The sequence below is a fragment of the Sturnira hondurensis genome, unplaced genomic scaffold, assembly GCF_014824575.4.
Source record: "Sturnira hondurensis isolate 20B ecotype Veracruz unplaced genomic scaffold, ASM1482457v3 Scaffold0021214, whole genome shotgun sequence".
In the NCBI taxonomy this organism is placed as follows: domain Eukaryota; kingdom Metazoa; phylum Chordata; class Mammalia; order Chiroptera; family Phyllostomidae; genus Sturnira; species Sturnira hondurensis.
The window spans coordinates 7,038,734-7,061,500 of NW_028093845.1; the positions used below are offsets into that span (position 1 = coordinate 7,038,734).

Here is a 22,767-nt window from a genome sequence, read left to right on the forward strand (position 1 = left end):
AAATGAGGAGCTTTTGCTCGTGCAGTCAGAATGAATACATTAATTTGAATGCACATCTCATATATTTCTGTTACGTGTATGTCTTTTCACTTTGACTATTCATGTTGTTTTACTTCTGAAATTATTCAGTTTTATCGTAACTGCCATCCTGATTGCAAAATGACTATGCTGATTTAAATATGCATTGTATTTTGTATTCTGTACTCACCAACTTCTTGTCTATAAATATGCAGATATTTATGTTAATGTGAAACAGCTGAGGTGCATTCCTTCCTTCTCCTCCTTTTGCCTCCTTTCCTAAATTCCTCCATTCCTCTGATCCATGCAGATTCCCACAACCTTCACCTTGATTCCTAATACTAATTTCCATGGCTACATTCCCACTATGTAATTATCCCGCCTACCTCATTTTTAGTGTTAGCTCAACTGAGTCCAAACTGCATCTCCTCTCCTGAACAGAATTTTTTGGGAGGGGGCATTTGTAAGTCATCTGGAAACCCATTTACCATTGCGAACACCTGGCATGAGCTCAATAAGAGTGAATTAAAGAAGATCCCTGGGTTTATAATTAAGTCTGTTTCTCCAGTGGGTATTACTGAGAAGTATTAGCACTTTTAAAATTTATTTACCTGAATTAATAAGGGAAATATTTGCTCTTCATTTCCCTGAAAAAATGTTAAAAGATATAAAAGCATATTTAAATACATTGAATAATTTTTAATGAGAGATACAAAAAATGGTCATTATATTTCAAAAAGGTAGAAGCTGTTAATGTTCTCTTCCTCTGGCTCAATGAAGCTTTCATCCTTTATAGGATTAGGAAAAAACCAAGTTGATAGGTATTGAAAATTGGGCGAAGTATCCATTATCCCTCTGAACTTCACCTGCTGCTGGCTGGCCTCAGCACAGTTGGCACCTGCCACACACCCCGCCCTCCCCAGATCCACGGCAGGAACACCTCTCTCAAAAGGACGACCGCACTGGTTTCTCTGTCGGCTCTGATGCTCCTTTCTGGTGATGGGTCAGCTTCTTATGTCTCCTGCTATCATCTCACTGAGTATCGTAAATACAATGCCATGTGTGGCTGCCCAGAATCCACTGTCACTCTGTTATTTTTATAATATCATGCCTTCACCTAAACCGGTGGTAAATGCCCTTCCAGATTTTATTGGCTAAATCATGTTTTGAATCACCATTATTCCCTCCCCCCAATAAAACCTGTCTTTTATTTAAACCCTTGTATCCACAGGGGGAAAAGGGAAAGAAAGGCAAAAAGGGGCCTAAAGGGGAGAAAGGAGAACAGGGTGCTCCTGGATTAGATGCACCTTGCCCGTTGGTATGTCTGACTCCTGGAACTCTGTCTCCAGATGTCTCGTGTGGAGAGATAAGCTGGGAGAGGAGCAAGATGGAGGGACCTGGAACAGCCGGGGTTCTGGGTGGGGTCATTTCACATAGATTTCAAAGTACCAGGAGAGTCCATCCCGGTTATCCTGGGATGGTCCACACCTTGTCTCCGGCCACCAGCTCTGCCTGGTTTCTTAACACTCAAGTATCGATCCAGTGTGAGTGTCTATGATCCAAAAAGGAACCGACGTGATTCCGTACTTCTCAAAAACAGGGTGCGGTTCCCAGACAAGCCCTCCTTGTTCGTGAAGCTCTGGCCAGTCTCACTGCATGTTACCTTTCACTTCAGAGTTGCTCCTCTCCCAGCCTTTTCTTATTGTGTTCATTTCTTTAGCAGAATTTGTATGTAAATGATTTCTTGTTAGTAACGTTATGAGTTAATCTTTACAAACAGGGATTCCGAGGCATTAAGGGGGAAAAAGGGGAGCCAGGCCAGCCTGGCCTGGATGGGCTGGATGCCCCTTGCCAATTGGTACAGTATTTCTCTTTCCTACCTCCCTGCATGCAGTTCCTTTGTTTATTACGTATTCATCTCTATTGGTGTAAAGTGGTGCTTCTGGACCAAGCTTTACATGATAAACACACTACATGCATGTGCATGAACAGCTCCTTCAGCAACCCTGCCGAGTGAAGAGAGCAAGCATGCATTTCTATCAGTGACTGCAAATCAATCTCCTAACCTTGTTCTCACAACTGGCATGACCACCATGTCTGCCTTCTGGGGATATTAATTTACTCAATAAATATTTAAAGGTTACATTAAAGTATATGAAAAGCTTCTATGTAAAGGCACAGCTAAACTATAACTTTGGGTGTTAGTCCTACATTGAATTTTTTTTTCTTTTCCTATAAAGGAAGTAAAGGCATTTTTGTCTCTTCCACTAAATTTCTATCGGGTTGAACGTAAGGCTGAGACTACAGCATTAAGCTTCTGCAGTCAAGAGTTAGCTGTTTCTAGGGGGTGTTGTTAAGAGACCGTGGGGAAGTAAGCCAAGCTTCTTTGAGCTTCTAAAGATGACCATAGACTACAGCCCAAACCCTCTTCTCTGTCACATAACCCTCTCAATTTAATGGTCTCTCCTTTTGAAACTCACTTTCCTAAAAACAGATAGAACTCCCTTATCTCCATCGGCATGAACTCAAAATCCTCCTTATACTAAAATCTAAAATTCTGCTGGGTGATCCTTCTCCTTGTACCAATCTGGCATCACTGAATTTTTCCCAAGTGTCTTATAAAGCTTTCTCAAAGTGGGTTTTTTTACATTTGTTAGACAGTGTAATAATATATTCTGAGGTATAACAGAAAACATTTTATGATTGTGTTGATGGTTATACTTGGTCTGCATGTTCTTATATTATTTTTTAGTGCTAAGCATGATTCTATAAAGATAACTTTATGTATCTCATACCATGTAAGAGATTATATTGATAGAAAAAGTTATTTCAGTTCATAATTACAATTAGAAAATATCAATATGAAGTGCACAGTCTTTCATTTTGTTTGCTTGGTAATGATAATAAATAATATTTTATAATCATTTTGTGGGAAGAAAATATAAGCATGCCTCATCATATGCCAACTCTTCCTCCTTTTTTTGTATCATTTGTATCTGGAGTACTTATGCTTTAAATAAAAATAAATTTTGCAACATTTAGGAATCCTTTGTTTATTAAGAACTTGGCTTCTAAAAATTTTAATAGAAAAATTGAATGTCATGGATAACATTTTACTGTAAAGATATAGATAGGCTGCCTGTGTTTTCATTCAATTGGTTAAATATATTCTGCTACATCTTCCTTCAATATAGAAAAGTGAAAAATAATGTGTGAAGAGCTATAAACTTCAGATAGAAATGGTTCATCATTGATTATTCACCATTATCGTGCATTCAACCATAGACCATAGTGACCAGGAAGTGAAGTTGTTTCAGTTTATTTAATACAAATAATTGTGAAGTGTGTTTTAATAATTAAGAGAAATAATACAGATTTACTATCTAAAGAGAACTGAGTAGCCCACCATGCTTTGTAAATTACTTTTTCAAAATTAGGCTTATTTTTTCTATGCTTAATGGGTTTTCAAAATGTGTACTCTCTCTAGAAAAACATGAATTTCTTCATCTTTACTCATGTTGGGTATTCTATTGGAGGATGTTATAATTAGAGAAAGATTCCTGTGACTAAAGCTACCTAATGAGTAGAAATCCATTTTTAAGCTTCTGAGCATGTGAATTACGAAGTATGATCACTTTTGCAGAGCCTGAGGAATTGTTATCCTTCTCTTTAAAACAGGGGCCAGATGGATTACCCATGCCTGGCTGTTGGCAGAAGGTAGGCTTTATGGAATTTTTTCTAGAAGAAGCACGCTCTCTTTCTCTTCACCTGGCCTGGCCTTTTCCATTTAGAACAGAGCTTTTGACTTTGACGTTGCTGAAAGTGTTTTGGGTATTAAAAAGCAAAAGATTCCATCTCCAGAATACTTTTGATTATTATGTTTACTACTGATTTCTTCCCAAACTGAGGAGTGAAAACAGTTCTCGGTAAACATTGTGATTTGGAATTTTCCCTGTCTAATCTTTTCTTTGGATGGAAAGGGGCAGGCAGTGCATGTGCATAATGGTTTGCTTGTCTCTCAATGAACTCCTTGTCCTTCTGCTGTTGAAACTATTCTTAATTGCGATTTTTTCTATTTATACTCAATGACTTAGGCAAACATGCAAATACATGGTAGAACCCTGTCAATATTAGCCACAAAGCTGAGAAAGCAGAAAATGTAAGCATGATCTTTTTTTCTTCAACAATATCCTGATTTATTAGTTTATTCCAACCTCTTTATATGGCTACCGATGGCCACTGTGTAGGAAGGGAGCTTTCCCTTAACAGAGAAGCTTCTATGTGATCACATAGCCCTTTCATCTAAGGGGTATCATTTTATTTAATCCTCACGATAACTCCATGGAGTGTCCTCCTCAGTGATTCCGATGAAGAAGCTGAAATTCAAAGAGGTTAGGGAATGTCCAAGGCCCAGGGCTAGTAAGCAGTAGAACTAGAAGTAGATGAGGGAAAGCAATGGCAGAATTGGCAGCAGGGGAGAGCTGGCTGGCTGTGCTGTGCTGAGGCATCTCGAGCCGTTACACAATGATGATGTGAACCTGTGCAGGGCCGTGCGTGCGTGCGTGCGTGCGTGCTACCGCAGGAAAAGGAATTCCACTGGTGTAAAACTGAGCTAGAGGAAGTGTGCAGGCTCCTTTGATCATTTTCAGATTTATTCTCTAAAACCTTGTGCCTTATTCAGTAACTTTTAACAGGCATGTTTCATCAGCAAAGTTATTCAAAACCATGCAGGACTACAGAAAGATGAAGGGAAACTTGACTGTCCTGGTTTCGTCTTAGCTCATCAACTACATTGGTGAGACCCTATGTAACTCACTCTCTTGCTTAGCCACTCTCACCCTGCTCGACCAGGGAAAGAAACACCTTCCTCCTTTCTCAGCAGTGTCGTTTATTTCGTAGCTTCTCAAACTCCACTTTGAGCCTGTCAGATAAATATCTCAATCACATCTGAGGTCAAGTGATTCTCAGGAAGATGGCCCTATCATCACATTCTTCTTCAGCTGAGAAACGCCTGTTCTCAGAATTTTTAATACCATCCTGAGCTGGAATTACCACTTACTCCTTGACCCTTGACCTGTAATCTAACACTATAACAATTTTTTAATATGGCCACTGGCACACCTGAGGGAGATGTACGAAAAGCTGACTTTAGCAGCCTTCTAACACCACTCAGAACTTGGGTTCACCTCATTTTCGTTGACTTCTAAATCTTTTTGTGAGGGCATAAAATGGCAACAAGCAAAACATTCATCATCTTTTGGGTTCATGAGTAGGCCAAACCTAGTTGTAATACAAGTAGTATCAGACAATCAGAAATATCCCTGGTGAGTACTCATTTTTCCAAAGAATAGATACCAAAGTCTATGAAAGATCAAGGATTTCTTAAATCTAGCATCTTCTTACATAAAGAACAATAACTCAGTGATAAAACCTCAGTATTGCGTAACACACTCCCAACACACACACATGCAGGTTGTTGTGATAGGCCTCTCCCAAAACCCTCTTCCCGTGGATGAAGAAAGAGATAATTAGAAAAACGGCATGTTCTAAAATCTCCTATGTGGTCAATTTAGCTATCTCAAATACACTGTTAATCAAATCAAATTATTTTTAAAATATTTTAAAACAAGACCAGCGGATTCCTTGTAGTTCATTCCTGTGTTATGTGGGCCCCCCTTTGAACATCATTATTTATTAGCCTCTGGAACATGGTGGTAAATGTTTGACAGAAAATCCGGATTGCAGTGGCTGCGTCATTTGTGATTGGCAAGCAGGTCTTCTTGGTTGGGCTACTCTCAATAATAATTTTTCCATGCAAAATGATTTGGTCTTTGTTTAAGTTTCCTTTCTTTTTAGATAAAGTTCAGTTTTCTAAATTTTGAAGAATAAGGTTGTATCAGTTCCCAGTGTAATTCACACAGTGAGTAAATGGCAGAAGTTATGGTTAAGAAAATACTTCCAGGCTACTAAAGTTGTCATCCAGCCTCATCTAGACCTTAAAACTATTTAATAGGAAAAATACCTTGATCCATTGTATTTTTCAGTGTCTCACTAAACCTTATTTTTCCAGGTAGAGCTGACAGATTTTTAGCAGAGCCTACCTAAAACAAGGTGACATATTTTTTAACTAAATTTTAAAATCTACAGGGAAGAAGGAATTTTTTTTATTCTGTAGATTATTTACAAAACACTGGTACTCAAAAACATGCATCTGTTTGAAATTTGAGGTAAGTGAGAGTTTGGAGAAGTACTTCCTGTAGGCCCATTCTCTGGCATGGGCACGACACACATAAACAAGGAGTGAACCCCATCTCTCAAGATTACAGAGTTCCCAGCCTCTTAAACACATCTAGTGTAGTATTTCTGTATCTTGGAGAGAGATAACAAATGTTTTTAATTAGTGAATTGGACATTGTTCTTCTCTCATTCCTTTTTATTTTTGAGTAAAAGTCAACATTTGCAAGATCTGCTCTGTAATTTTTTAACTCCGAGACAATTGTCCCTCACTTCCCTCAGATTTAACACTGGTTCTAGGAAAACCTTAATAAGGACGGCTGTTCACAATGAGGAGCCAAAGGTTTATGCTATCTTAGATCACAGTGGAGCCTGTAATACAGCTTAAGGCCTCATAGCAGGCAGGCTTACCTTGCACATCTGGCACAGTAGGGCAGGACTAGCAAAAAGAAAGAGGATACAAGAAGTAGAGTATCATAGTCAGGCGTCTCTGAGGTATGTAGTGCCATTGAGGTCAGAATCCTCAGCCGTATACACGGAGTGTTTGAATGCTCGGGGAAGGTTATATAAGTTATAAATAGGATATATATATATATATATATATATATATATATATATATATTAACTATGGCACATATATGCTAAAAATCCTAATTTTCTGCTTTCTCAGAATAGTTACTGAAACAAGCACTTACCAGAAACTTCTCCACAGCAAAAGGAAAATGCAGGTGGAACCCAGGGTAAAAATTTGGGTGACACTGCAGTTTCAGAAAAGTAATGGACATGTATGGATTGGTTCATTGATTTTAAAAAAATACAACTCTATTCATGGTTCTACCAGTTTTCTTAAAATAAATGTTCCTTTGGGACTTTCATCCTAGACCACTAATTCTGTATATTTGTCTTTTTTTGTTGTCTGTTTTTCTGCAGTGATGAATCTAACCTCCCAAGCATGAAGTTGTGTATATAATGGTCCACTTTTTATATTTATAGTTGAAAATCGAATGGCAGATTTTACAAGTCTGAGATATGTTTACGTATAGCCGCTTCTTCCTGTTTGCAGTAGTGCACATGTCCGTCTTCTCTTCACTTACATCTGAAACGGGGCAACCTGTGAAACTAGTGAGAAGCATGCCAAAAAATATAGATCAGTATCTCTATCTTATGTAAGGATATGTAATTATATGGACATCCCAGTGATAGAGAATGGTTGTTCTTGCTATTTTCTTACTTTGGGTTTGTTCATTGCATGGACGGAAGGTGCCATGAAATAGTTTACATAAAGTTGTGACCAAATATGGACTCAAACCCATGAAAGTGTACTCTACTGACTGATGCTAGAGTTTATTGTCACATCCCTACTCACCGTCACTCTCAGCATTGAGTTCCCACCACCCACGGAAACCGACTAAAAAAGCATGACCGTGCCAAACCTGCTTGTTGCCGTGTGACTCCAGATGCTAGCATGCCTCTCCATGAGTCCTTTGATCACATCTGAGCTTTTATTTCTTTTGTCATCTCAAGGGGGTCACACCGTGGCTTATTGCCAAAAAGAGATAAGGTGGTGGTGGAGAGCACACACACAAGTGGTCTTGTATTTTGAGGAAGCTGCAGTCCCAGCTGCGGATCTACAGCTTCCAGTATTGCAGGCTCCAGTGGCCACCTTGGTTGAAATATTGAGGGGTCGAGCTGCTCGTGCCGCCGGTTTTCCTTGGGCTGTCCTGGGCAGTGAAGACCAGGAAAGAGGACCGGTTCAGCCTCCTGTGCTGTCTCTCGTGTGACCAAGTAGGAGAGAGGTTTCCGAGTGCCGGCACCCAGAACAGCAGACCTTTTTGATAAACTGAATTTCAGCAGGTGTGAGGATGGGTGCTTTGGGGAAATGACAGCAACATAACAGCACTTCTTTCGAGCAGAAGATTCTTGGAATGGCAGCCTCTGTTTCTGAAGATGAGGGGTGTGGACATCCCACCAAAGCTCAGGTTGCTGGAAAATTCCCACGTCCTGAAGGGGGCTTACTCCGCAGTCTCTGCCACCGCTGATGTGAGAGCTGTCCTTCTCTCCAAGATGGAACCCATTTCAAACATTTTCAACAAAGTTCTAGAAACAGAAGACTTCCAATTCTTTTAAATTCTTTTCTTTTTCTTTGTTTAGTACAAGCTGAAATACTTTTGTCATATTTGTTTGAACATTGTTTTAACAAAAAGTCTTTAAATCCTAATAACTTGGAACCAACAGTCAAAATGACCTTTTACTAATTTCTTTCTCTCTGGTTCTAAATAATTGAAGAGGATATAAAAGGAACTACACTTTCACTTCAGTCATAGCAAAGTATCAGAATTATGCAATTTTTTCAGTACTTTTTGACTTGTTTCATATGATGAATATAACATGCATAGTGATTATCAGTAAAGATAAAGTCAAGATTTGCTCACATTTGATAGTATTAACTCATTTCTATTTTTGTAGTTCTATTTAGATTTAACATTTGTTTCTATTTAGATTTCTTTATCTTTTTTTACATTTCTAAATGTTTGTCGTATGCCTAGACCAAATCTGAGATCTCAGAAAGCTGTGAAATATAGTTGCCATATAGAGAGTATTTTTTCACCTTTGTGCTCAGACGTTACCTAACTGGATTAGACTGAGCATTTCTTTGCACAGTAAGGTGTTGGCGCAGTGTTCTGAAATGGCTTGTTCTACATGGGAGAGTCCCATTAGGGGAAACTTCATCAATGAGCAGTAGTCACATTTAACTTATGGGACAATATAATTTTTCTCCTGACTGGATGCCGTTTTGTGGGGAAATTTCTAGCTCCATGGGTAGGTTTTAACCACCAGAGGGGAAATTGGCTCATCATTGACTTATGCCGACAATAGTGAAGATACAGTTATAAAATGAGAATCCTGTTTTATAACCAAATGCTCAATTACACAGAATGCCTTCTTGTTATTTCCATTAAGTTTTCAAGACTGGAAAGATGTTCAAACAATTGGATCAATCTGATTGGTCACAGTTCTAGTAACATTCCACACTCTGAAGCCAATGTGGTGTCTTTCGAACAACAGAAGGCATTTTCCTAACCATCTCTTGTACAGCACGGTTAGGATAAGGTGCTGTTTTTCAGTGTCTGAAACAGTTTGTCTTAAGTGCATTGGAAAAATGAACTGAAGCAGGTCAACCTATAGTTTCCTCAGGAAAACAAACAGCAGTATCTTAAGAAAAATCTGGTGGTTATAGTTTATCCTGTCTATCTTTCTACTCCTCTAGTAGAAACAGGCATTAAGATGGATCACTATTTAAAACTTGCACAGCTTCTAAAGAGAATAATACCTCAAAAGATAATCATTTTATGTACAAAATTTTTTTTAAAATGCAGCCCTTTAAGATTATTGTTCTGTCCTATGTGTATATTGGGTTTTTGCTTTCACTTGGTAGCATTGCCATTTATTCTATGATTAAAGGAATAAAATTATTAACTTCTGTTACATGTACTTCCTTGGGAAAAACAAAGGGATCACAGTACCCCTCTTTGTTCAGTGGAATTACTGGGTCTCAACCACTATGGCTGATCATAAAGTCTTGGTCACTAACATATCTTTAACCATCCGTTTTGTCATCGGTGTAGAGAGTCCTTAAGTTACTGCCGAGTGAACTAGTACATTTTGTTTGCTGACATGTGTGTTGGCAGGTACATGTATTTCAAAGATCTTTCTTTTTATTTATGTGATTGGATGGAGAATTGAGGGAAAAATACATGAAAGACACATTGGGAGTAAATCAAGATTATGTTCTATTGCTGATAAGCATCTTTTAAGGATACCAAATTGATATGTTTTAGCTTTACAATTGTCTTTCATTCGTGTCGGTGCTGATGTTGTTTCTTTTATTTTTCTTTATGGACAATGCAACTCTACTATGGATAATTTCTTTCTCTGTTTAATAGCATTCCTAAACTGTTGGTGTATGATTTTATTCTTAAAGTTCACAAATTTGCTGTGATCATGGTTCAATCAATGACCAGTCTTTGTTAACGTAAAACAAAATGGAACAATGAACCCATAGATGATGTGCCCTTACCTGGATCATGGATCCTCACATCACATGTTCTTTTCAAGTACTATATGCCTTTTATCGACTTTCATTCTCATCTTTTAGCTCACAGAATTTGACTGTGTGACAAAACCAGAATTAGAGAAGCCTGCACACATTCATAGCATACCTGGTGCACAAGTAGGCCTGAATTTTTCTTGTAGTTTTTATTTCCATTATGAAAAACAGCCTTGAAGAATTTTTCTGTTTTATTTGATTTTATGGAAAACACGAGACTGTCTTGAATTTCTATCTCCAAAAAAGTCTTCTTGAATTTACTTCCTCTGCATGGTGTTCTAACGGCACAGGAAGAACTTACACAGCTAGTAGTTCATGCTACATGTCCTTTGCTAGTTTGGGAAACAGTCAGATCAGCATGTCAGTATCAGTGGAAATATTGTTGGTATCTTATATTTTTATTACTTAAGCAATACACTTAATTTCCTGAGATCTTTATTTTTTTGGCTGTTACCATCGTAGCATAAAACGTTAACACCACTTTTCATCTTTTTTTTGCCTCTATGTATTATCTTGCTCAGAAGTCAGTTATGCTTTGCTTGGTGAGTGGTGTTTTCATACCTTCTGATAAGTAATTACAAGAATATGCCAATACTGATATTTCCTCTATTTCTTGATAATCGAGTTAAGAGTTAACATTACATTTGGTAATCATTTTTTGATTACCAAAATATGAACTGTTTCGACTTATACCAAAACAAAAAAACAAAATCCCTGCTATCTCTAGAAAGTCAAGACCATAGCAATATATTCTTAATTTCTCATAAATAACAATTTAGAACAATATCATGCATTTGATTCTGGCTGTTAAAATGATTCTTTCCTAGTGGAATTAACATGATTGACGAATTACGATTTGCTGACCTTCAGGCCCTACTTTTTCCACTTGGGTTGAAATATTTCCATATTGGCTAGATTCACTATATGCCGTAGCAGAGACACCCTTCCAATTTACATTTTGAGTGGATTTAGTGTTCATTAATCCAATGCTGAAACATTGTAATGGCATGTCTGATTTTTTTTAATGTGCTTAAGTGTGTAAGGTTCCCTGTGCTGCTTGTTGACAGAACAGTCCTTTTGGGAACAGGGAGACTTCTTAAACCTAACCTGTTATGATTTATTGAACACTTAATAAAGCACTATCATCTCTTAAAATGCAGTTGATATTCTCATATATCCCAGAAATATTAATAAATTGGACTCACAAAAAATGTCTTACATAATATTGACATTTATGTGAATATTCTTTATACTGTTGTAAATGTTTCATGCAACTGAATAACATTTTTAAAAGATGTATGTATCTGATTTTCCTTTAGAAAATATTATATTTTTATTTGTATTTTTTACATTTTAAAGTTCATCTCTACGTGCAGCTATTTTTATATTACCAAAAATCACATAAAAGCAAAATAAGAGGAAAAAGCAAACAAAATATTTTGGCCCACAATACACCGCATATTTTTCTTAATATTTTGTGGGCCAGTGTCATGCAATTGCTTATTCTAAGATGTGTTGTGTCTTATCAGTGTAAATATGGCACAAACCTGTTTTTCTCTGTAGTGTAAATAATTGAGAGAGGAATTCTCCCTGTTTGATTTCTTGTTTCAGTTTCATTTTAATTTCTCCAGCTGACATTGCTGAATCGAATTATGCGTGTGATTTTCAGTTTGCAGTTTGAAGATAATTGCATTGTGTTCAGTTTCTAATTTGTCTTTATTTGCTTTTATAACTTGTTTACAGGGTTCTTAGTTTGTGAGAAGTTGATCTTCAGAATTATTTTTACACTATTTATGACTTATTTTCATAATGTAAAAAGTGTGTAATTATTACAATATTAATCCAAACAGTGGTCATGAATTGTATTGTTATAAAGCTTTATTGATATTCATGAATACCTTGGCCTGTTTTCTCTGATTTAAACACAGCCCATAAATATTTTTATTTTACACTTCTACAGTATTTCAATCCCCCATTCAACTTAGTGCACATACCTAGTCGTGATGATTTTCTCTAAAAAAAATTTGTACTTTCACTCTCTGTTTATCAGACAGTAATGCCTCCAGACTGAGCTTCCCCTCCAAACTCACCTTTCTGCCAGCATTCTCCATCTGGATAAATTAAACCTCCTTACACTCCATTGACTTTTATTTCCACCACATCAAATCAGTCATTATTGTTCAATGAGAATGTAATCACTTAAACATATTGAGTAGTGAATGTCAAATGCCTCCAGTCAAGTCACCAGTTATTTACGAGTCCTCCCTGAAAGCACACACAAGTCACCAGTTATTTACAAGTCCTCCCTGAAAGCACACACTTCTCAGTCCTCATCTCCCTTGCCCTCACCAGCCGCGTTAGCTGCGGCTGCCCACTGTCGCCCTCTTACACATTCTGCCTTTAGTTCCCACGTTCAGGCGTACAGCAGTCAGTGTATTTCTTGCTCAGTTGACATTCTTTCCGTTAGGAGCTGTTCCAAGTAGTGACTGTTCAGATCTGTCTTCACAGGTAACACCTCACTGTGTGGCAGTCCTTTCCACTCTCCTTTTCCGTCTCCATTACTCCCCTCATCCCCTCTCATGTCTCCACCGAATGTTCTCCTCTTAGTTTGAATTGGAGCCTGACTTTAGTACTGACCCAAATCCATCATTCAAAGGCAGTGACAAGATCCAAGAGTAATGAGTAATAAAGTCCCATTTGGGAAATGTTTTTCAGCACAGTGCATAACAGGCAGCCAACTAGAAATAAACTTTTCTTACAAAACTAAGGGTTGACTTGCAAATTAAAGGGGCGGCTGCAATATGAGAACAAGGAAAGAGGTGAGCCGTGTTTATATTGAGTCAATATATCAAGTCACTGAGCAAGAAGCTAGGAATACTGAAATGGTAAGACTTTAGAAAAATGGTTGTTGACTTCGCCTATGGCTAACATGTTTGATAGATGGACAAAATATCAAATATCTTGCCATTTAGATATTGAATTACAGTGGAGTTTCCTAGACGACTCTATCTTCAGAGAATAAAAGCAAACATAAATAAAAGCAAGTGATAATGGAAAAGTTGTGTAAAGGTGTTTGACAAGATAATTTATTCTGAAATGATTTGGGTCACATATTTTACTCTCCTTGCTGTTTTATACTTACTGCCCATAATTTACTGTTTACAACTTACGGCCCTATCAGCGCTCACATTTCTTTTTTAATTCATCTAAGAAGCTGGTGCCACTCTGAGAATGCCATCACAGTAAAGGTATCTTGTCTGTTCTTGGAGCTCAAGGATTCATTAATTTTGAAAGAGCATTGCCCTCCCTAACTCCCCACCTTTTCAAAAGTATAAGAAAGAGCCCTGGTCAGTGTGGCTCAGTTGGCTGGGCATCGTCCCGCAAAGTGGAAGGTCACCAGACAGGTTCCTGGCCAGGGCACGTGCCTGGGTTGGCTGGGTCCCCAGCTGGGCGCATGTGGAAGGCAACAGGTCAAGGTTCCTCTCCCTCTTTTTCTCCCTTCCTTTCCCTATCTAAAATCAAAAATAAAATTTTGAAAATATATAAGAAGGGAGAAGAGCCTGATTAGATCATGTTTTGATTTTATATCAAAATATACTAGTAAATATGTAGTACAAGGAAGGGGAAATTAAGATACAGCATTTGATAAAACTCAATAGATATTCCTGATAGAAATGGAAAATTTTTCCTTAATCTGATGTAGGTATGCATATGTTAAAAACCTACAGTATGGACTGTGGCTGGTGTGGCTCAGTGCATTGAGCGCTGGCCTGCTAACCAAAGGGTTGCCTGTTTGAATCCCAGTGTAGGGCATATGCCTGGGTTGGGAGCAGGTTCCCCATAGGGTGTGTGCAAGAAGCAACCACACATTGGTGTTTCTCTCCCTCTCTTTCTCCATTCCTTCTTCTCTCTAAAAATAAATAAATAAACTCTTAAAAAAGAAAACCTACAGCATGAGGGGCTGGGTGTGGGGGTGGGTAGAAAAGGGCATAAGGGGGATAAATGGCAATAGAAAAATACAATTCAAAAAATGCAAGTGGTTAAAAACTAAATGAATAAATAGTTTTTTAAAAAACCTACAGCAAATGTCTTTCTTTTTCTAAACTCACTTTATTGAGGTATAATTGACTTATAAAAAGCTGTAATTAATGTATGCAACTTGTGTTTGGAAAGAAGTGTACAGCAGTGAAACCATCACCTCAATCTACAAACATCTTTTTTTTAACAGCAAAAAGTTAGAAACGGTCCCTTTAAAGTCAAGAACAAGAAAAGAATATTTAACATCACTACTCTTATTAAATACAGGGTGGGGCAAAAGTGAGTTTACAGTTGTGAGTACATGAAACAGTTATTCTTGCATTATTACTTATTAATTATTGTACTATTTTTTCATGTGAACAACAGGAAACCTACTTTTGTCCCACCCTGTATTGTATTGAAAGTCTCAGTGAATGCAGTTAGGAAGCAAAAAATAAGGTAAAAACATTGAAAAAAAAAGAGACAAAAAAACTGTATTAGTTTTCTACGGTCCTATAACAAATGACCAAAAATTTAGTGTCTTGAAACAACAGAAATTTATTATCTTATATTTTCACAGTTCAAAAGATCCCGCTGGGCTAAATTCGGGGGTTGGCAGGGCAGCATTCCTGTGGAGGCCCCGAGGGGGAATCAGTGTCCTTCCTTCTCCAGCTCCTAGCAGTTGGCCGGCATCCTTGGCTCCCTCTTCCATCACCAAAGCCAGCAACATCAGGCCAGGCCGAGTCCTTCTGAAGCCACCGCCTCTAGGCTTCTTCCTCTCTCTTCCTCTTGTAAGGGTCCTTGGGATTACATTGGGCCACTTGGATAATCTAGGATGATCTCCCTATTTTAAGGTCTGCTAATTAGCAAACTCAATTTTTCTGCAAACGTTATTCTCCTTTGGCACGTAGCATAATATATTCACAGGTTCGGAGGGTTGAAGACAGCTGTTTTTTGGCATCATTATTCTGCCTCCCTCACTGCTGTTATTCACAAGTAATTTGATTGTTTATATAGACAAACCAAAAGAAACTACAAATTGTTGTGTTTTGTAGTATTGGCATCTAAAAATTATACTTAATATAACATTGATATTTTTCATAAAACGATGCTATTCATATCACATGCTTTTCACATGTTATACTAGGAAGAATACTTGATAAACTTGGTATGTCAATACTTAAATATTTTTTGACTTCTGTTTATCTTCGAAATGTTATGGTGTGTGATTTTTGTTGTTTTTACTGATTTCAACTGGAAAGTTGTTCTTGGTTTTGTTTTGTTTTAAGCTATTTAGGATTTCATGAGAGGGCCTTTAACAGGATACTATTATTACATAATATTATACTGAACATTCATAACACTGAAAAGTAGATATTTTTCTGCCTCTTTTATAAATAAAACAGCTGAGGCTCAGAAAAGTTGGATCACTGTTCATCCAGTAAATAACTGACCAAGCGAGGATTTGAACGCCAGACAACCGTCACGGCTCCGCCCTCTGGGCAGGTGTCTGATATTGCTACCATTTGTCCCCACCCTGAGATGACACATTCCACATGGGACCAGTGACAAATAACAATAATGCCACATATTTCCATAGTACTTTGTATTTGTAAGCCACTTCCATATTAATTACATCTTGTTCTCTCCGTGATGATACAAAATGAATAACACTGTACTAATACTTTCACTTGGGAAAAAGAGGAAGAGAGGAAGAATTACATAGCCAAGATGACGCAGCTGTTAATAGCAGAGGATAGAATCAGAATGTCCTCCCCCTTAGAACACGGTGCTATCACAAGAAACAGCATGGAAACCCCCTGGAAGCATTGTCCCAAAGCTTTTTGACACCCATTTTCCATGAGATATTTTGGGGCAGGGAAAAGTCTATTCTAAAAGCTCATCATTTTTTCTGTGTTAAGCCCCTTCCCTTTTTATCATAACAGAAATACATTATTTCTAGAAGGTTCTCAACTGATGTTTGCAAAGTCTTTTTGTCATTCAAAAGACACGTAATTTAGTGTTTAAGAACTCAGTTGCTGGAGCTAAATGGCCTGAATTTGAATCCCTGTTTGACCTCTTACTAAGGCAAGATACAACGGGAGTTGGGGGGGGGGGGCAAAAAACCCGGAATTATCTTCTGGAGGGAGGACCTCTTGTAGTACAGGCTTCCCCCACTAGGTGACTGTTCTGGGAGAACTTCCCCAATCTGGCAAAGGAAATAGACTTCCAAGAAGTCCAGGAAGCTCAGAGAGTTCCAAAGAAGGTGGACCCAAGGAGGAACACACCAAGACACATCATAATTACATTACCCAAGATTAAAGAGAAGGAGAGACTCTTAAAAGCAGCAAGAGAAAAGGAGACAGTTACCTACAAAGGAGTACCCATAAGATTGTCAGCTGATTTCTCAAAAGAAACTTTGCAGGCAAGAAAGGGTCAGAAAGAAGTAGTTGAAGTCATGAAAGGCAAGGACCCTACATCCAAGATTAGTCTATCCAGCAAAGCTATCATTTAGAATGGAAGAGCTGATAAAGTGCTTCCCAGATAAGGTCAAGTTAAAGGAGTTCTTTATCACCAAGCCCTTATTATATGAAATGTTAAAGGGTTTCATCTAAGAAAAAGATGATCAAAATACGAACAGTAAAATGACAACAAACACACAGTTATTAACAACCACACCCAAAACAAAAGCAAACTAAGCAGACAGCTAGACCAGGAGCAGAACCATAGAAATGGAGATCACATGTAGGGTTAGGGACAGGGGAGTGGGAGAAGGAGAAGGGGGTAGAAGGTACAGAGACTAAATAGCATAGACGGTAGGTAGAAAATAGACAGGGGGAGGGCAAGAATAGTATAGGAAATATAGAATCTAAAGAACTTGTGACACATGGAAATGAACTAAAGGGAAGGAATGGGAGGAGGGAGTGTGCAGGGTGGACAGGAGTGAAGGGGGAAATGGGACAACTGTAATGGCATAATCGATAAAATATATTTAAAAAAAATGCAAACCCATCTGTATCACTGTGAAACCTGGCATTGTTGTGAGAGGCTACGTTTGGCTTCAGTGGGGTTTTTTTTTTTTTTTTGGAAGACCCTTTCAGTGTTTTTGCCCATTCCATGATGGGTGATTTAAGAGCACACCTGCCCACGCCACACTGAGTGTTCAGCAGTTTTTGACCAAAAATGGTATGATCCCCATGCCCCACTCTCCCTGTTCACCCAATCTCACCCTGAAAGCCTTTTTTGTTTAGTTTTCTGGATGAAAAAAGTCCTCAAAGGGAAACATTTTGCTGATGTGGAAGAGGTGAAACAAAAAATGGCAGAAACACTAAAAGGCATCAATATCAACGAGTTCCAAACTGCTGTGAGCAGTGGAAAGAATGTCTCAGTAGGTGTATTGCATCAAATGGAGGGCACTTTGAAGGTGACTGAAGTTTAAACCTAAGAATAAATAAATACACAATGTTTGATAAATACATTCCAAGTTTTGGGTGTCCCCCCTGATATCTAACCTCAGTGGGCCTCGGTTCCCTAATTTGTGAAATGGGAATGATAAAAGTACCTGCCTCAAGATGGTGAGTTAAGGCACACCTTTAGTGAGTCAGCGCATACATCAGCTTAGGTCAGAGCCCAGCCCAGAGTCAGCACTTACTACGCCTCTAGCTAGTATTCTCTTCAGAACGAAAGCCCTGCATAACTACCACCTCCGTGTAAAGCCAGCAGTGATTCGGTTTCAGTCTATATGAAGAAACTAAGGCACTTGTTCCTTAAAGCTAAAAGCTGTTTTTCTTGCATTTCAGTGATTTTAGTGTCACAAAACCACCTGTGGACACTGCACACAGACATGGCCCCGGTTCTGCTAGAAAAGCTGCTAACAATGGAAAGTCGTTTTCTCCTTTTCTCTCACTCCAGTTTTACTGGGGTAAAACTAGCAAATAAAAATTACATATATTTAAAGTATACATTGACAGTATACGTCTACAATAATGACCACAATCAAGCTAATTATCATGTTCACTGCCTTATACAATTCCAATTCATGGGTGTGCAGGGACCTGCTCTCCTGCCAATTTCATGCGCACGACATGATTTCAACTACAGCCCCTGCTGTCCAGAACTTACTCGTCTTACATAACTGAGACTGTGTACCTGTTGACCAAGAGCTCCTCGTTTTCTCTATCCACTACCCCTTAAAACCACCATTTTACTCTCTGCTCTTAGGAGGTCAGCTTTTTTGGTGTTCGCCTGTAAGTAAGATCCTGCGGGATTTGTCTTTCCGTATCTGGCTTACCTCAACTGGTTTAATGTCCTCCAGTTTCATCCATGTTGTCATAAATGGCAAGAGTTCCTTCTTTCGTGCGGCTGAATAATGTTCCACTGTGTGTGTTTGTGTGTGTATCACGTTTTCTTTACCCATTCTTCCACCGATAGGCACTTAGGATGTTTCTTTACATTGGCTATTGTAAAGAATTCTGCAGATAGTTTTCTTCTAACAACTTAGTAAAAAATACTGACTGTCACCACCTTCCAAGACACAGAAAATTGTCCGCGTGTAAATATAGTTAGCTATTGACAGGAGAAAGGTATGGGAGTCCCAGAAATGAACAATAAGAGGGAAGCCCATCAAAAGACAGTTGAATAGAGAAACATTGAACAGTGGCATTTCGCCACATTTTTGCCGTCGTTCGCACAGTCTAGTCACGCTGCCGGACAAGAGAGACCCCTGAGTGCCCTTCTCAAGCAGCAGTGCCAGACACTTCTATAACCCTGCACTTTTGTGTTCCGAGCCTGGCACTACATAGCATACTATACTATTAACAAAGACAGAATTAGCATCACCTCGGTTAGGGTAGTGGGCTTTTCATAAACCAGTCCCTTTATGATTAAGTTCAATAGTGAAGAATTTTATTGACACTTGATAAAGATTAATTCATAAAAATATTATCACAGATAACTACAAACTCTTTTATTATATAACTCCTTAGTAGGTTGTGTTCTCTCTCTCTCTCTCTCTCTCTCTCTCTTTTTTGGTTGTGTTCTCTTAAAGACATTTGCATTTGGTCTAAAATCGAGCTCACATTGAAGCACAGGAAAAAGTCCCCTGCAGAGGTGATGCCTCTTGCACGTGCTTGAGCTGTTTTCTAATAGTAGTGGTAGCTTTTCAATGAATGAGGAAAATGCTCTTGTTCAAGGAGCTGCAAGGCCAGTGGCATGAGTTTAAGTGATGCACCGACACATCCAAACCCAACTGGTTCTTTGGCCCTGCGCACCATAGGCACTGTGAACAAATGCAAATCTGTCTCAGGGGTCAACTGCCAAGCGCTGTACAAATGAGACACAAAGGAATAGGTGGTCTATCCAGGTAAAGAGGTCCTAGTGTTATATGTCACTTAATGAGCGTTCACCACAAGCACTATGCTAAGCCATCACACCTAGTATCTCATTTAATTTTCTCTACCCCCCTGTGATTTACACACGTTATTGTTCTCATTTTACACATTAGAAAGCTGAAGCTCAGAAAGGTTGAGTGACCTCCAAGCTTCCACAATGAAAAACGGGCAGAGCCAGAATTCGCATTACGGTACAGTTTGGCACAGAGGAGGAACATTTGGCCAAACCAACTCCATTTCTCACTCTACAACTCAAGAATGCTGAAAAGAAATGCGGTGAATTCATGGGAAGAGACTGCAACCGCCCAGCTCTCTCAAATGTCTGTTGCCAACACCTGAAACTGGCCCACATGGGAACTGGAGTCTGAACTTCTCCCTTCTCTCTAAGATGAGGACCAAAATCAAGAATCCTGATACTTGCTAAAAATGTTTTCTGTCCCCTCTATCACATATATCAAATCTTATAGTAAATTGGGTCACTATCTCCTGATGAGTTTTCCATTTCCAAAAGCTAGCCAGAGTCCAAGACATGTCTCCTTTCATATAATAAAATTTATGCCTTCGTCTGAGCGAATCTAAGAATGGGGAGAAGCTAGTTACACTGACAGAAACTTGAGATGTCACTCTGGACCCCCACTGCGAATGCGTGCATGTATGTAAATATGCACATACATTTATATGTAAGTGTACATTTACATATAAGTTGTTGATTACATCAAATACATGCATTTCTGTGCTTCTGGGTCTCAGGACAGCAGAAAACACAGAGAGACCCAACCCTATTTGTGTGAAAGCAGCTAATCCATATTCCAAAATGTACAAGGATAAAATTAAGATAGAAAAAATAAAGAACATCTCATTCCATAATGGAGATGCCGTTTTGTTATATGTGTTAAACTCTGATAATACTCAACCACTTACAATAAAATCACGAAGGAGAGATGTGATCACATAGTGAAAAGGATGTGTAAGAAAAAACGGATAAACAGAATAAATTGACTCACTGCATAAAATACTCTGAGTTAGAACATTTGCTGGTGAGATAACCCTAAAAGCTCCTCAGTCGATCAGCCCTCTCACAGTGAGGGAGGACAGAGGACTCAAAGGACACGTGTAATTGCAGTGAATCCTGTGAGCTCGATTCTTCTAACAACAGCCTCCGTTTAATCACACTCCGCGGTGCAGAGCACTTTTCTGCATAGCACCTCCTAAGAGTCATTACATTTTAAACTCACACTGGACTTCTCTTCTGAAGTGCAGAGGGCACCTTCACATACAAAATGCAGGCAAGCAGAACTCTCCTGGGCGAACATAGTGGCAGTGAAACGTAAGGAATTGTCTGCAGTGTATTCCGAGACACTATGGAATGTGACATTCAGGCTGTCAGAAAACCAAAATCTGACCGAGAAGTGTAGAAATGGGAGGTAAAATATACAGATGTATGTTGGGGTACATATGGGGAACCATGAAGTAAACGTACAAACAGAAAACTGGCATCTTGACAGTTTCGAGGGTTTCGTAGTGTCTGGTAACCTCAGGTGTTCCTTGCCTGGTAGATGCCATTCTCCCTGTGTCTCCTTTTGGCCTTCCCTTTTTACCGGTCTGTCTTTGTGACCAGACTTCCCCTTTTTATACAGACTCACTCATNACATTCAGGCTGTCAGAAAACCAAAATCTGACTGAGAAGTGTAGAAATGGGAGGTAAAACATACAGATGTATGTTGGGGTACATATGGGGAACCACGAAGTAAACGTACAAACAGAAAACTGGCATCTTGACAGTTTCGAGGGTTTCGTAGTGTCTGGTAACCTCAGGTGTTCCTTGCCTGGTAGATGCCATTCTCCCTGTGTCTCCTTTTGGCCTTCCCTTTTTACCGGTCTGTCTTTGTGACCAGACTTCCCCTTTTTATACAGACTCACTCATGTTAGTTTACGGTCCACCCTGATGACCCCATCTTAACTCGATCATCTACAAAGACCCTATTTTCAAAAATAAGACCACATCTCTGCAGGCACTGGGGCATTCTGACTGCAACCTCTTTGTGGGGGGAGGTAGAGACATAATTCAATCCATAAAAGAAAAAGCAAGTGGAACATAGGCACACAGGCACCGATCGCCTGGGAGCTTTGCTCTTCATGGTACCCGGAAGACTGCAGTGACACGTGAGCAATTTTCTGGGAGTGATGCTGATGCTCTAGAAATAAGGGGTTTGGCATGTAACACACTGTTTGTTTCTGCTGGATGCTTTTTAAAAAGAGGGCCTCGTAATCAAAAAGCTTTGGTTTGGGGATTCTCTGAGGTTGCTTATTAAAAACAGATTTTTGTGTAGCTAACACAGGAATTCACTTATACTTCAAACTGCACTGAAGTCTACAAGCCAAACAGTGGGGACAAAGAGATGGCTAACTTGTGATTTTAACTGGTATTCACCTCAAGCAGTTCTTAAGTCATGAAAATGTCAATGGGTGAACCCCGTTAAGTTCCATTTATTTATGCATTCATTGCTTGCCCCTGGTATGTGCCCTGACTAGAAATCAAACCCACAGCCCCGGGGTATTGGGACAACACTCTAACCAACTGAACTACCTGGCTAGGGCTGTGTCTATTTTTCTTCAGCTTTTCTCCAGTCTGTATTCTGCCATTAACTACAAGTACTACACAAAGAAAAATTATAACCTGATTTTGAACTTGTAAAGGGTTTTCTACTTTGTTCATGCCAAACTGCCCATAAACACTATGCCTAATCAATAATATTTATTTCAACACAATGCAGAATTCTGAGAGATAAAGGCATTTTTTACAGCCCCTCTCACCAATAGAGGGCAGACCCGGAACACCCAGAAAAATTACGTGTCCTTCAGTGCCCTTGGGCCTGGTTCCTTGGAAGCTCACGTAGGAAAAAAAAAAAAAGAAGAAGAAGGAAAAAAAGAAAAGAAAAGAAATACAGCTGCAAGTCCTTCTGGTTACATTAATGGTCCCAGATCTTATTCACTTGCATG

The 22,767-nt window shown here is 38.9% G+C and overlaps 1 long non-coding RNA gene across 1 annotated transcript; it reads left to right on the forward strand.

Moving 5' to 3' along the window:
• Positions 1 to 1,258: 1,258 nt before the first annotated feature.
• On the forward strand, positions 1,259 to 11,002 carry LOC118977130 (uncharacterized). Its single transcript, XR_005064462.1, has 3 exons — positions 1,259 to 1,336; positions 3,697 to 3,735; positions 7,183 to 11,002. It is a non-coding gene; the product is annotated as an uncharacterized LOC118977130 (long non-coding RNA).
• Positions 11,003 to 22,767: the final 11,765 nt, after the last annotated feature.